The sequence below is a fragment of the Chiloscyllium punctatum genome, unplaced genomic scaffold, assembly GCF_047496795.1.
Source record: "Chiloscyllium punctatum isolate Juve2018m unplaced genomic scaffold, sChiPun1.3 scaffold_550, whole genome shotgun sequence".
Classification (NCBI taxonomy): Eukaryota; Metazoa; Chordata; class Chondrichthyes; order Orectolobiformes; family Hemiscylliidae; genus Chiloscyllium; species Chiloscyllium punctatum.
The window spans coordinates 30,001-45,085 of record NW_027310284.1 but is presented as its reverse complement, the minus strand read 5'-3'; positions in this window follow the sequence as shown (position 1 = coordinate 45,085).

Below are 15,085 nucleotides of genomic sequence, written 5' to 3'. Positions count from 1 at the left end.
ACCCGGCGGTTCTGCCGACGGTCCCGCCTTCGAGGGCGGACCCTCCCCCGTGTACAGGCCGATTTTCGTGCATTTCCAACGGTGGGAAGAGGTCCAAAAGGGGATGGGAGTGAACGTGACTGCTCAACCCGACTCTGAGGCTTCTAACCCGGGTAGCTCGGCCGGGTTTGACCCGTCGATTCTGCCGATGGTCTCGTTTTGGAGGGGGGAGCCTCCCCCGTGTTCAGTCCGATTTTCGTGCATTTCGAACCGTGGGAAGCGGCCCAAAAGGGGATGGGAGTGAATGTGACTGCTCATACCGACTTTGGCGCTTCCGAGCCTGGTAGCTCAGCCGGGTTTGATCCGGCGGTTCTGCCGACGGTCTCGTCTTCGAGGCGGCTCCCTCCCCCGTGTACAGGCCGATTTTCATGCATTTCGTACCGTGGGAAGTGGTCCAAAAGGGAATGGGGGTGGACGTGACTGCTCATACCGACATCGAGACTTGTAAGCCGTGTAGCTCGGCCGGGTTTGATCCGGCGGGTCTGCCGACGGTCTCGTCTTCGAGAGGGGGGCCTCCCCCGTGTACAGGCCGATTTTCGTGCATTTCCAACGGTGGGAAGAGGTTCAAAAGGGGATGGGAGTGAATGTGACTGCTCAACCCGACTCTGAGGCTTCTAACCCGGGTAGCTCGGCCGGGTTTGATCCGGCGGTTCTGCCGACGGTCTCGTCTTCGAGGCCGGTGCCTCCCCCGTGTACAGGCCGATTTTCGTGCATTTCCAACGGTGGGAAGTGGTCCAAAAGGGAATGGGGGTGGACGTGTCTGCTCATACCGACTTTGAGACTTGTAAGCCGGGTAGCTCAGCCGGGTTTGTTCCGGCGGTTCTGCCGACGGTCTCGTCATCGAGGGGGGAGCCTCCCCCGTGTCCAGGCCGATTTTCATGCATTTCCAACCGTGGGAAGTGGTCCAAAAGGGAATGGGGGTGAATGTGACTGCTCATACCGACTTTGAGACTTTTAAGCCGGGTAGCTCAGCCGGGTTTGACCCGGCGGTTCTGCCGACGGCCTCGCCTTCGAGGGGGGAGCGTCCCCCGTGTTCAGGCCGAATTTTGTGCATTTCGAACCGTGGGAAGTTGCCCAAAAGTCGATGGGAGTGAATGTGACTGCTCAACCCGACTTTGAGACTTGTAAGCCGGGTAGCTCAGCCGGGTTTGACCCGGCGGTTCTGCCGACGGTCTCGTCTTCGAGGCGGGTGCCTCCCCCGTGTACAGGCCGATTTTCATGCATTTCGTACCGTGGGAAGCGGTCCAAAAGGGGATGGGAGTGAACGTGACTGCTCATACCGACTTTGGCGCTTCCGAGCCGGGTAGCTCAGCCGGGTTTGACCCGGCGGTTCTGCCGACGGTCTCGTCTTCGAGGCGGGTGCCTCTCCCGTGTACAGGCCGATTTTCGTGCATTTCCAACCGTGGGAAGTGGTCCAAAAGGGAATGGGGGTGGACGTGACTGCTCAACCCGGCTTTGAGACTTGTAAGCCGGGTAGCTCAGCCGGGTTTGACCCGGCGGTTCTGCCGACGGTCCCGCCTTCGAGGGCGGACCCTCCCCCGTGTACAGGCCGATTTTCGTGCATTTCCAACGGTGGGAAGAGGTCCAAAAGGGGATGGGAGTGAACGTGACTGCTCAACCCGACTCTGAGGCTTCTAACCCGGGTAGCTCGGCCGGGTTTGACCCGTCGATTCTGCCGATGGTCTCGTTTTGGAGGGGGGAGCCTCCCCCGTGTTCAGTCCGATTTTCGTGCATTTCGAACCGTGGGAAGCGGCCCAAAAGGGGATGGGAGTGAATGTGACTGCTCATACCGACTTTGGCGCTTCCGAGCCTGGTAGCTCAGCCGGGTTTGATCCGGCGGTTCTGCCGACGGTCTCGTCTTCGAGGCGGCTCCCTCCCCCGTGTACAGGCCGATTTTCATGCATTTGCAACGGTGGGAAGTTGCCCAAAAGGGGATGGGAGTGAATGTGACTGCTCAACCCGACTTCGAGACTTGTAAGCCGGGTAGCTCAGCCGGGTTTGACCCGGCGGTTCTGCCGACGGTCTCGCCTTCGAGGGGGGAGCCTCCCCCGTGTACAGGCCGATTTCCGTGCATTTCCAACGGTGGGAAGAGGTTCAAAAGGGGATGGGAGTGAATGTGACTGCTCAACCCGACTCTGAGGCTTCTAACCCGGGTAGCTCGGCCGGGTTTGATCCGGCGGTTCTGCCGACGGTCTCGTCTTCGAGGCCGGTGCCTCCCCCGTGTACAGGCCGATTTTCGTGCATTTCCAACGGTGGGAAGAGGTTCAAAAGGGGATGGGGGTGAATGCGACTGCTCAACCCGACTCTGAGGCTTCTAACCCGGGTAGCCCGGCCGGGTTTGACCCGGCGGTTCTGCCGTCGGTCTCGCCTTCGAGGGCGGAGCCTCCCCCGTGTACAGGCCGATTTTCATGCATTTGCAACGGTGGGAAGTTGCCCAAAAGTCGATGGGAGTGAATGTGACTGCTCAACCCGACTTTGAGACTTTTAAGCCGGGTAGCTCAGCCGGGTTTGACCCGGCGGTTCTGCCGACGGTCTCGCCTTCGAGGGGGGAGCCTCCCCCGTGTACAGGCCGATTTTCGTGCATTTCCAACGGTGGGAAGAGGTTCAAAAGGGGATGGGAGTGAATGTGACTGCTCAACCCGACTCTGAGGCTTCTAACCCGGGTAGCTCGGCCGGGTTTGATCCGGCGGTTCTGCCGACGGTCTCGTCTTCGAGGCCGGTGCCTCCCCCGTGTACAGGCCGATTTTCGTGCATTTCCAACGGTGGGAAGTGGTCCAAAAGGGAATGGGGGTGGACGTGTCTGCTCATACCGACTTTGAGACTTGTAAGCCGGGTAGCTCAGCCGGGTTTGTTCCGGCGGTTCTGCCGACGGTCTCGTCATCGAGGGGGGAGCCTCCCCCGTGTCCAGGCCGATTTTCATGCATTTCCAACCGTGGGAAGTGGTCCAAAAGGGAATGGGGGTGAATGTGACTGCTCATACCGACTTTGAGACTTTTAAGCCGGGTAGCTCAGCCGGGTTTGACCCGGCGGTTCTGCCGACGGTCTCGCCTTCGAGGGGGGAGCGTCCCCCGTGTTCAGGCCGAATTTTGTGCATTTCGAACCGTGGGAAGTTGCCCAAAAGTCGATGGGAGTGAATGTGACTGCTCAACCCGACTTTGAGACTTGTAAGCCGGGTAGCTCAGCCGGGTTTGACCCGGCGGTTCTGCCGACGGTCTCGTCTTCGAGGCGGGTGCCTCCCCCGTGTACAGGCCGATTTTCATGCATTTCGTACCGTGGGAAGCGGTCCAAAAGGGGATGGGAGTGAACGTGACTGCTCAACCCGACTTTGGCGCTTCCGAGCCGGGTAGCTCAGCCGGGTTTGACCCGGCGGGTCTGCCGACGGTCTCGCCTTCGAGGGGGGAGCGTCCCCCGTGTTCAGGCCGAATCTTGTGCATTTCGAACCGTGGGAAGTTGCCCAAAAGTCGATGGGAGTGAATGTGACTGCTCAACCCGACTTTGAGACTTGTAAGCCGGGTAGCTCAGCCGGGTTTGACCCGGCGGTTCTGCCGACGGTCTCGTCTTCGAGGCGGATGCCACCCCCGTGTACAGGCCGATTTTCGTGCATTTCCAACCGTGGGAAGTGGTCTAAAAGTCGATGGGAGTGAACGTGACTGCTCAACCCGACTCTGAGGCTTCTAACCCGGGTAGCTCGGCCGGGTTTGACCCGGCGGTTCTGCCGACGGTCTCGTCTTCGAGGCGGGTGCCTCCCCCGTGTACAGGCCGATTTTCGTGCATTTCGAACCGTGGGAAGTGGTCTAAAAGTCGATGGGAGTGAACGTGACTGCTCAACCCGACTTTGAGACTTGTAAGCCGGGTAGCTCAGCCAGGTTTGACCCGGCGGTTCTGCCGACGGTCTCGCCTTCGAGGGCGGACCCTCCCCCGTGTACAGGCCGATTTTCGTGCATTTCGAACCGTGGGAAGTGGTCTAAAAGTCGATGGGAGTGAACGTGACTGCTCAACCCGACTTTGAGACCTGTAACGCGGGTAGCTCAGCCGGATTTGACCCGGCGGTTCTGGCGACGGTCTCGCCTTCGAGGGGGGAGCGTCCCCCGTGTTCAGGCCGAATTTTGTGCATTTCGAACCGTGGGAAGTTGCCCAAAAGTCGATGGGAGTGAATGTGACTGCTCAACCCGACTTTGGCGCTTCCGAGCCGGGTAGCTCAGCCGGGTTTGACCCGGCGGTTCTGCCGACGGTCTCGTCTTCGAGGAGGGTGCCTCCCCCGTGTACAGGCCGATTTTCATGCATTTCGTACCGTGGGAAGTGGTCCAAAAGGGAATAGGGGTGGACGTGACTGCTCATACCGACATTGAGACTTGTAAGCCGTGTAGCTCGGCCGGGTTTGATCCGGCGGGTCTGCCGACGGTCTCGTCTTCGAGGCGGGTGCCTCCCCCGTGTACAGGCCGATTTTCGTGCATTTCGAACCGTGGGAAGTGGTCCAAAAGGGGATGGGGGTGGACGTGACTGCTCAACCCGACTTTGAGGCTTCTAACCCGGGTAGCTCAGCCGGGTTTGACCCGGCGGTTCTGCCGACGGTCTCGCCTTCGAGGGGGGAGCCTCCCCCGTGTACAGGCCGATTTTCGTGCATTTCGAACCGTGGGAAGTGGCCCAAAAGGGGATGGGAGTGAATGTGACTGATCAACCCGACTTTGGCGCTTCCGAGCCGGGTAGCTCAGCCGGGTTTGACCCGGCGGTTCTGCCGACGGTCTCGTCTTCGAGGCGGGTGCCTCCCCCGTGTACAGGCCGATTTTCATGCATTTCGTACCGTGGGAAGTGGTCCAAAAGGGAATGGGGGTGGACGTGACTGCTCATACCGACATCGAGACTTGTAAGCCGTGTAGCTCGGCCGGGTTTGATCCGGCGGGTCTGCCGACGGTCTCGTCTTCGAGAGGGGGGCCTCCCCCGTGTACAGGCCGATTTTCGTGCATTTCCAACGGTGGGAAGAGGTTCAAAAGGGGATGGGGGTGAATGTGACTGCTCAACCCGACTCTGAGGCTTCTAACCCGGGTAGCTCGGCCGGGTTTGATCCGGCGGTTCTGCCGACGGTCTCGTCTTCGAGGCCGGTGCCTCCCCCGTGTACAGGCCGATTTTCGTGCATTTCCAACGGTGGGAAGTGGTCCAAAAGGGAATGGGGGTGAATGTGACTGCTCATACCGACTTTGAGACTTTTAAGCCGGGTAGCTCAGCCGGGTTTGACCCGGCGGTTCTGCCGACGGTCTCGCCTTCGAGGGGGGAGCGTCCCCCGTGTTCAGGCCGAATTTTGTGCATTTCGAACCGTGGGAAGTTGCCCAAAAGTCGATGGGAGTGAATGTGACTGCTCAACCCGACTTTGAGACTTGTAAGCCGGGTAGCTCAGCCGGGTTTGACCCGGCGGTTCTGCCGACGGTCTCGTCTTCGAGGCGGGTGCCTCCCCCGTGTACAGGCCGATTTTCATGCATTTCGTACCGTGGGAAGCGGTCCAAAAGGGGATGGGAGTGAACGTGACTGCTCATACCGACTTTGGCGCTTCCGAGCCGGGTAGCTCAGCCGGGTTTGACCCGGCGGGTCTGCCGACGGTCTCGCCTTCGAGGGGGGAGCGTCCCCCGTGTTCAGGCCGAATCTTGTGCATTTCGAACCGTGGGAAGTTGCCCAAAAGTCGATGGGAGTGAATGTGACTGCTCAACCCGACTTTGGCGCTTCCGAGCCGGGTAGCTCAGCCGGGTTTGACCCGGCGGTTCTGCCGACGGTCTCGTCTTCGAGGCCGGTGCCTCCCCCGTGTACAGGCCGATTTTCGTGCATTTCCAACGGTGGGAAGTGGTCCAAAAGGGAATGGGGGTGGACGTGTCTGCTCATACCGACTTTGAGACTTGTAAGCCGGGTAGCTCAGCCGGGTTTGTTCCGGCGGTTCTGCCGACGGTCTCGTCATCGAGGGGGGAGCCTCCCCCGTGTCCAGGCCGATTTTCATGCATTTCCAACGGTGGGAACAGGTTCAAAAGGGGATGGGAGTGATTGTGACTGCTCAACCCGACTCTAGGGCTTCTAACCCGGGTAGCCCGGCCGGGTTTGACCCGGCGGTTCTGCCGACGGTCTCGTCTTCGAGGCGGGTGCCTCCCCCGTGTACAGGCCGATTTTCATGCATTTCGTACCGTGGGAAGTGGTCCAAAAGGGAATGGGGGTGGACGTGTCTGCTCATACCGACTTTGAGACTTGTAAGCCGGGTAGCTCAGCCGGGTTTGTTCCGGCGGGTCTGCCGACGGTCTCGTCTTCGAGAGGGGGGGGGCCTCCCCCGTGTACAGGCCGATTTTCGTGCATTTCCAACGGTGGGAACAGGTTCAAAAGGGGATGGGAGTGAATGTGACTGCTCAACCCGACTCTGAGGCTTCTAACCCGGGTAGCTCGGCCGGGTTTGACCCGGCGGTTCTGCCGTCGGTCTCGCCTTCGAGAGGGGCGCCTCCCCCGTGTACAGGCCGATTTTCGTGCATTTCCAACGGTGGGAACAGGTTCAAAAGGGGATGGGGGTGAATGCGACTGCTCAACCCGACTCTGAGGCTTCTAACCCGGGTAGCTCAGCCGGGTTTGACCCGGCGGGTCTGCCGACGGTCTCGTCTTCGAGGCGGGTGCCTCCCCCGTATACAGGCCGATTTTCATGCATTTCGAACCGTGTGAAGTGGTCCAAAAGGGAATGGGGGTGGACGTGTCTGCTCATACCGACTTTGAGACTTGTAAGCCGGGTAGCTCAGCCGGGTTTGTTCCGGCGGTTCTGCCGACGGTCTCGTCTTCGAGGCGGGTGCCTCCCCCGTGTACAGGCCGATTTTCGTGCATTTGCAACGGTGGGAAGTTGCCCAAAAGTCGATGGGAGTGAATGTGACTGCTCAACCCGACTCTGAGGCTTCTAACCCGGGTAGCTCGGCCGGGTTTGACCCGGCGGTTCTGCCGACGGTCTCGTCTTCGAGGCGGGTGCCTCCCCCGTGTACAGGCCGATGTTCGTGCATTTCGAACCGTGGGAAGTGGTCTAAAAGTCGATGGGAGTGAACGTGACTGCTCAACCCGACTTTGAGACTTGTAAGCCGGGTAGCTCAGCCAGGTTTGACCCGGCGGTTCTGCCGACGGTCTCGCCTTCGAGGGCGGACCCTCCCCCGTGTACAGGCCGGTTTTCGTGCATTTCGAACCGTGGGAAGTGATCCAAAAGGGAATGGGGGTGAACGTGACTGCCCAACCCGGCTTTGAGACTTGTAAGCCGGGTAGCTCAGCCGGGTTGGACCCGGCGGTTCTGCCGAAGGTCTCGACTTCGAGGCGGGTGCCTCCCCCGTGTACAGGCCGATTTTCATGCATTTGCAACGGTGGGAAGTTGCCCAAAAGTCGATGGGAGTGAATGTGACTGCTCAACCCGACTTCGAGACTTGTAAGCCGGGTAGCTCAGCCGGGTTTGACCCGGCGGTTCTGCCGACGGTCTCGCCTTCGAGGGGGGAGCCTCCCCCGTGTACAGGCCGATTTTCGTGCATTTCCAACGGTGGGAACAGGTTCAAAAGGGGATGGGAGTGATTGTGACTGCTCAACCCGACTCTAGGGCTTCTAACCCGGGTAGCCCGGCCGGGTTTGACCCGGCGGTTCTGCCGACGGTCTCGTCTTCGAGGCGGGTGCCACCCCCGTATACAGGCCGATTTTCATGCATTTCGAACCGTGGGAAGTGGTCCAAAAGGGAATGGGGGTGGACGTGTCTGCTCATACCGACTTTGAGACTTGTAAGCCGGGTAGCTCAGCCGGGTTTGATCCGGCGGTTCTGCCGACGGTCTCGCCTTCGAGGGGGGAGCCTCCCCCGTGTTCAGTCCGATTTCCATGCATTTCCAACCGTGGGAAGTTGCCCAAAAGGGGATGGGAGTGAATGTGACTGCTCAACCCGACTTTGGCGCTTCCGAGCCGGGTAGCTCAGCCGGGTTTGACCCGGCGGTTCTGCCGACGGTCTCGTCTTCGAGGCGGGTGCCTCCCCCGTGTACAGGCCGATTTTCATGCATTTGGAACCGTGGGAAGTGGTCCAAAAGGGAATGGGGGTGGACGTGACTGCTCATACCGACTTTGAGACTTGTAAGCCGGGTAGCTCAGCCGGGTTTGACCCGGCGGTTCTGCCGACGGTCTCGCCTTCGAGGGGGGAGCCTCCCCCGTGTTCAGTCCGATTTTCGTGCATTTCCCACGGTGGGAAATGGTATCTTTCATTACGGGGACAAGGGTCTGAAGCGGTGAAGTCAGTAACCGGCATAGTTAAGGAAAGGGTTCGAATTTTCTCAACAGTACGAAAAAAGTGAGCAGGGAAGCTAGAGAAGGTGTCAGTGAGTCCCAAACGAGTGAACCGCAAAACTTAGGGAAATGCCCGAAAGCGTTTTAAAGGGTGAAATCGGGAACGAGGAAATGATGGGAAAGTGCCTGAAAGTGCTAAATGAGTAAACAGAAAAACGAAGAAAAATGTTTGAAAAGAAGAAGTGAGTAACCAGGAAAACTTAGAAAAATGTTCAAAACGAAGAAATCAGTAACCAGGAAAACTTAGAAAAATGATCAAAAAGAAGAAATGAGTAACCAGGAAAACTTAGAAAAATGTTTAAAAAGAAGAAATCAGTAACCAGGAAAACTTAGGAAAATGTTTAAAAAGAAGAAGTGAGTAACCAGAAAAACTTAGAAAAATGTTTAAAAAGAAGAAATCAGTAACCAGAAAAACTGCGAAAAATGTTTAAAAAGAAGAAATGAGTAACCAGAAAAACTTAGAAAAATGTTTAAAAAGAAGAAATCAGTAACCAGGAAAACTTAGAAAAATGTTTAAAAAGAAGAAATCAGTAACCAGGAAAACTTAGAAAAATGTTATAAAAGAAGAAGTGAGTAACCAGAAAAACTTAGAAAAATGTTTAAAAAGAAGAAATCAGTAACCAGAAAAACTGCGAAAAATGTTTAAAAAGAAGAAATCAGTAACCAGACAAACTGCGAAAAATGTTTAAAAAGAAGAAATCAGTAACCAGGAAAACTTAGAAAAATGTTTAAAAAGAAGAAGTGAGTAACCAGAAAAACTTAGAAAAATGTTTAAAAAGAAGAAATCAGTAACCAGAAAAACTGCGAAAAATGTTTAAAAAGAAGAAATCAGTAACCAGGAAAACTTAGAAAAATGTTTAAAAAGAAGAAATCAGTAACCAGAAAAACTTAGAAAAATGTTTCAAAAGAAGAAGTGAGTAACCAGAAAAACTTAGAAAAATGTTTAAAAAGAAGAAATCAGTAACCAGGAAAACTTAGAAAAATGTTTAAAAAGAAGAAATCAGTAACCAGAAAAACTGCGAAAAATGTTTAAAAAGAAGAAATCAGTAACCAGAAAAACTGCGAAAAATGTTTAAAAAGAAGAAATCAGTAACCAGACAAACTGCGAAAAATGTTTAAAAAGAAGAAATCAGTAACCAGAAAAACTTAGAAAAATGTTTAAAAAGAAGAAATCAGTAACCAGAAAAACTGCGAAAAATGTTTAAAAAGAAGAAATCAGTAACCAGAAAAACTTAGAAAAATGTTTAAAAAGAAGAAGTGAGTAACCAGAAAAACTTAGAAAAATGTTTAAAAAGAAGAAATGAGTAACCAGGAAAACTTAGAAAAATGTTTAAAAAGAAGAAATCAGTAACCAGAAAAACTTAGAAAAATGTTTAAAAAGAAGAAATGAGTAACCAGAAAAACTTAGAAAAATGTTTAAAAAGAAGAAATCAGTAACCAGAAAAACGGCGAAAAATGTTTAAAAAGAAGAAATCAGTAACCAGAAAAACGGCGAAAAATGTTTAAAAAGAAGAAATCAGTAACCAGACAAACTGCGAAAAATGTTTAAAAAGAAGAAATCAGTAACCAGAAAAACTTAGAAAAATGTTTAAAAAGAAGAAATCAGTAACCAGGAAAACTTGGAAAAAAACACTTAGAAAAATTTTCAGCAAAGTGTGAAAAATATTCTAAGTGTCAGCGGAGGAAAATGCTGCAGCATCGGGAAAGATTCGCAAACTTACACCGAACATGTGCTCCGAAGTGCCGGAGGAATTGGGTGAATTGAGCCCGGCAAATGGCCAGCTGTCGTTTTGTGCCTGCAGCCCGAAAACTTTAACTTTGTCTGTCGCGGAAGTCCGGACCGAGAAAAATCCAAACGGTTTTGACCGGACCGAGTTCCAGACCGATGCAGTCAAATTTGGAATTCAGACCCATTCAGTGCCACTTGTAGTTTTTCCGCAGTGAGGTTGGCGGGGTACCCGGAGATATATGGGAACACGATTTTTAGAACAAAATGGCGGCGCGGGACCGTTCTGAAAGGCATCCGAAAAACGGTTCCACGGGCATAGCACTTTAATGACAGGTATGAGTGCATGCCGGAGAGCTCTTGGAAGTCGAATTTTTGACACTTTGTCAATTTTTTGACAGATTTGACAAACTCTTTCTGTCTGTTCTAAGAGTCAGTCAGAGACTTGTGCGGCGGTCTTTTGACACTATTGGAGGGCGGGCAAACCCCACGTTGACTCCGGCCGTCCCTCCACAGGCGCTCGTGTCCAAAATGAAGGCGAGAGACGCGAGTGGCCTGGTTCCCTTGGGTGTTGCCAAGAAGGCTGCGGGCTGACCGTTGCCTGAGCACTCCCTAAAGCCTCTTGTGATGAGAGCAGACCTCGCCTGCCGCACGACCGGCTCTGGGAGTCGTTGGGCCGCTATTTGTGAATAGTCTGGTCCTCCTCTGCCACCCGGACAAGCGCGATGGCTCTGCCGCCCTGCGGTGCTCGTCACCCAGGTTTGGGGAACACGATACTCGTAACAAAAATAAAAGGCGGCTCGGGACCTGCAGGCGAAAGGGGTCCCGTGGTGCTAAGCACGTCGACTTCGGGTCTCGGTGCAAGCCGGAGAGCTCACGGAAGTCTAAAGTTTTCGGCACGTGGTCGAATCTTTTCAAAGGCTTACCCGGCTCTTTCCGTCCATTCTGAGAGTAAGTCAGAGGCCGGTGCGGAGGTCTCTTGACAATCGGAGGGGGTGGTGGCCCTCCGCAGGCGCTCGTGTCGAAAATGAAGGCGAGAGACGCGAGTGGCCTGGTTCCCCTGGGTGTTGCCAGGAAGGCTGCGGGCTGACCCTTGCCTGAGCACTCCCTAAAGCCTCTTGTGATGAGAGCAGACCTCGCGCGCCGCACGACCGGCTCTGGGAGTCGTTGGGCCGCTATCTGTGAATAGTCTGGTCCTCCTCTGCCACCCGGCCAAGTGCGATGGCTCTGCCGCCCTGCGGTGCTCGTCACGCAGGTATGGGGCACACGATGCTCGTAACAGCAAATAAAGGCGGCTCGGGACCTGCAGGCGAAAGGGGTCCCGTGGTGCTTAGCACGTCGACTTCGGGTCTCGGTGCAAGCCGGAGAGCTCACGGAAGTCTAAAGTTTTCGGCACGTGGTCGAATCTTTTGAAAGGCTTACCCGGCTCTTTCCGTCCATTCTGAGAGTCAGTCAGAGGCCGGTGCGGCGGTCTATTGACGACCGGAGGCTCCCATGGGTGTTGCGATGAGGGTGGAGGGCACAGAACCTTGCCTTAGCACTCCCTAATAAAGCCTCTTGTGAAGAGAGCAGACCTCGCGCGCCGCACGACCGGCTCTGGGAGTCGTTGGGCCGCTATCTGTGAATAGTCTGGTCCTCCTCTGCCACCCGGCCAAGTGCGATGGCTCTGCCGCCCTGCGGTGCTCGTCACGCAGGTATGGGGCACACGATGCTCGTAACAGCAAATAAAGGCGGCTCGGGACCTGCAGGCGAAAGGGGTCCCGTGGTGCTTCGCACGTCGACTTCGGGTCTCGGTGCAAGCCGGAGAGCTCACGGAAGTCTAAAGTTTTCGGCACGTGGTCGAATCTTTTGAAAGGCTTACCCGGCTCTTTCCGTCCATTCTGAGAGTCAGTCAGAGGCCGGTGCGGCGGTCTATTGACGACCGGAGGCTCCCATGGGTGTTGCGATGAGGGTGGAGGGCACAGAACCTTGCCTTAGCACTCCCTAATAAAGCCTCTTGTGAAGAGAGCAGACCTCGCGCGCCGCACGACCGGCTCTGGGAGTCGTTGGGCCGCTATCTGCGAATAGTCGGGTCCTCCTCTGCCACCCGGCCAAGTGCGATGGCTCTGCCGCCCTGCGGTGCTCGTCACGCAGGTATGGGGCACACGATGCTCGTAACAGCAAATAAAGGCGGCTCGGGACCTGCAGGCGAAAGGGGTCCCGTGGTGCTTCGCACGTCGACTTCGGGTCTCGGTGCAAGCCGGAGAGCTCACGGAAGTCTAAAGTTTTCGGCACGTGGTCGAATCTTTTGAAAGGCTTACCCGGCTCTTTCCGTCCATTCTGAGAGTCAGTCAGAGGCCGGTGCGGCGGTCTATTGACGACCGGAGGCTCCCATGGGTGTTGCGATGAGGGTGGAGGGCACAGAACCTTGCCTTAGCACTCCCTAATAAAGCCTCTTGTGAAGAGAGCAGACCTCGCGCGCCGCACGACCGGCTCTGGGAGTCGTTGGGCCGCTATCTGTGAATAGTCGGGTCCTCCTCTGCCACCCGGCCAAGTGCGATGGCTCTGCCGCCCTGCGGTGCTCGTCACGCAGGTATGGGGCACACGATGCTCGTAACAGCAAATAAAGGCGGCTCGGGACCTGCAGGCGAAAGGGGTCCCGTGGTGCTTAGCACGTCGACTTCGGGTCTCGGTGCAAGCCGGAGAGCTCACGGAAGTCTAAAGTTTTCGGCACGTGGTCGAATCTTTTGAAAGGCTTACCCGGCTCTTTCCGTCCATTCTGAGAGTCAGTCAGAGGCCGGTGCGGCGGTCTATTGACGACCGGAGGCTCCCATGGGTGTTGCGATGAGGGTGGAGGGCACAGAACCTTGCCTTAGCACTCCCTAATAAAGCCTCTTGTGAAGAGAGCAGACCTCGCGCGCCGCACGACCGGCTCTGGGAGTCGTTGGGCCGCTATCTGTGAATAGTCTGGTCCTCCTCTGCCACCCGGCCAATCGCGATGGCTCTGCCGCCCTGCGGTGCTTATCACGCAGGTTTGGGGCACACGATACTCGTAACAGCAAATTAAAAATAAAGGCGGCTCGGGACCTGCAGGCGAAAGGGGTCCCGGTGCAAGCCGGAGAGCTCACGGAAGTCTAAAGTTTTCGGCACGTGGTCGAATCTTTTGAAAGGCTTACACGGCTCTTTCCGTCCATTCTGAGAGTTAAGTCAGAGGCCTGTGCGGAGGTCTCTCGACGACATGAGGAGTTGGCTAACCCTGGGTGTTGCGATGAGGGTGGAGGCCGCAGAACCTTGCCTTAGCACTCCCTAAAGCCACTTGTGATGAGAGCAGACCTCGCGTGCCGCACCACCGGCTCTGGGAGTCGTTGGGCCGCTATCTGTGAATAGTCTGGTCCTCCTCTGCCACCCGGCCAAGCGCGATGGCTCTGCCGCCCTGCGGTGCTTATCACGCAGGTTTGGGGCACACGATACTCGTAACAGAAAATTAAAAATAAAGGCGGCTCGGGACCTGCAGGCGAAAGGGGTCCCGGTGCAAGCCGGAGAGCTCAGGGAAGTCTAAAGTTTTCGGCACGTGGTCGAATCTTTTGAAAGGCTTACCCGGCTCTTTCCGTCCATTCTGAGAGTTAAGTCAGAGGCCTGTGCGGAGGTCTCTCGACGACATGAGGGGTTGGCTAACCCTGGGTGTTGCGATGAGGGTGGAGGCTGCAGAACCTTGCCTTAGCACTCCCTAAAGCCACTTGTGATGAGAGCAGACCTCGCGTGCCGCACCACCGGCTCTGGGAGTCGTTGGGCCGCTATCTGTGAATAGTCTGGTCCTCCTCTGCCACCCGGCCAAGCGCGATGGCTCTGCCGCCCTGCGGTGCTCGTCACGCAGGTTTGGGGAACGCGATACTTGTAATAACAAATTGAAAAAAAAAGGCGGCTCGGGACCTGCAGGCGAAAGGGGTCCCGTGGTGCTTAGCACGTCGACTTCGGGTCTCGTTGCAAGCCGGAGAGCTCACGGAAGTCTAAAGTTTTCGGCACGTGGTCGAATCTTTTGAAAGGCTTACCCTGCTCTTTCCGTCCATTCTGAGAATAAGTCAGAGGCCGGTGCGGAGGTCTCTTGACAATCGGAGGGGGTGGCGTCCCTCCGCAGGCGCTCGTGTCTAAAATGAAGGCGAGACACGAGTGGCCTAGTTCCCCAGGGTGTTGCCAGAAAGGCTGCGGGCTGACCGTTGCCTTCGCACTCCCTAAAGCCTCTTGTGATGAGAGCAGACCTCGCGCGCCGCACCACCGGCTCTGGGAGTCGTTGGGCCGCTATCTGTGAATAGACTGGTCCTCCTCTGCCACCCGGCTAAGTGCGATGGCTCTGCCGCCCTGCGGTGCCCGTCACGCAGGTTTTTGTGAACACGGAGAGCTCACGGAAGTCTAAAGTTTTCGGCACGTGGTCGAAGCTTTTGACAGGCTTACAGAGCTCTTTCCGTCTAATCTGAGAGTCAGTCAGAGGCCGGTGCGGAGGTCTATTGACGACCGGAGGCTCCCCTGGGTGTTGCGATGAGGGTGGAGGGCACAGAACCTTGCCTTAGCACTCCCTAATAAAGCCTCTTGTGAAGAGAGCAGACCTCGCGCGCCGCACGACCGGCTCTGGGAGTCGTTGGGCCGCTATCTGTGAATAGTCTGGTCCTCCTCTGCCACCCGGCCAATCGCGATGGCTCTGCCGCCCTGCGGTGCCCGTCACGCAGGTTTTTGTGAACACGGAGAGCTCACGGAAGTCTAAAGTTTTCGGCACGTGGTCGAAGCTTTTGACAGGCTTACAGAGCTCTTTCCGTCTAATCTGAGAGTCAGTCAGAGGCCGGTGCGGCGGTCTATTGACGACCGGAGGCTCCCATGGGTGTTGCGATGAGGGTGGAGGGCACAGAACCTTGCCTTAGCACTCCCTAATAAAGCCTCTTGTGAAGAGAGCAGACCTCGCGCGCCGCACGACCGGCTCTGGGAGTCGTTGGGCCGCTATCTGTGAATAGTCGGGTCCTCCTCTGCCACCCGGCTAAGTGCGAT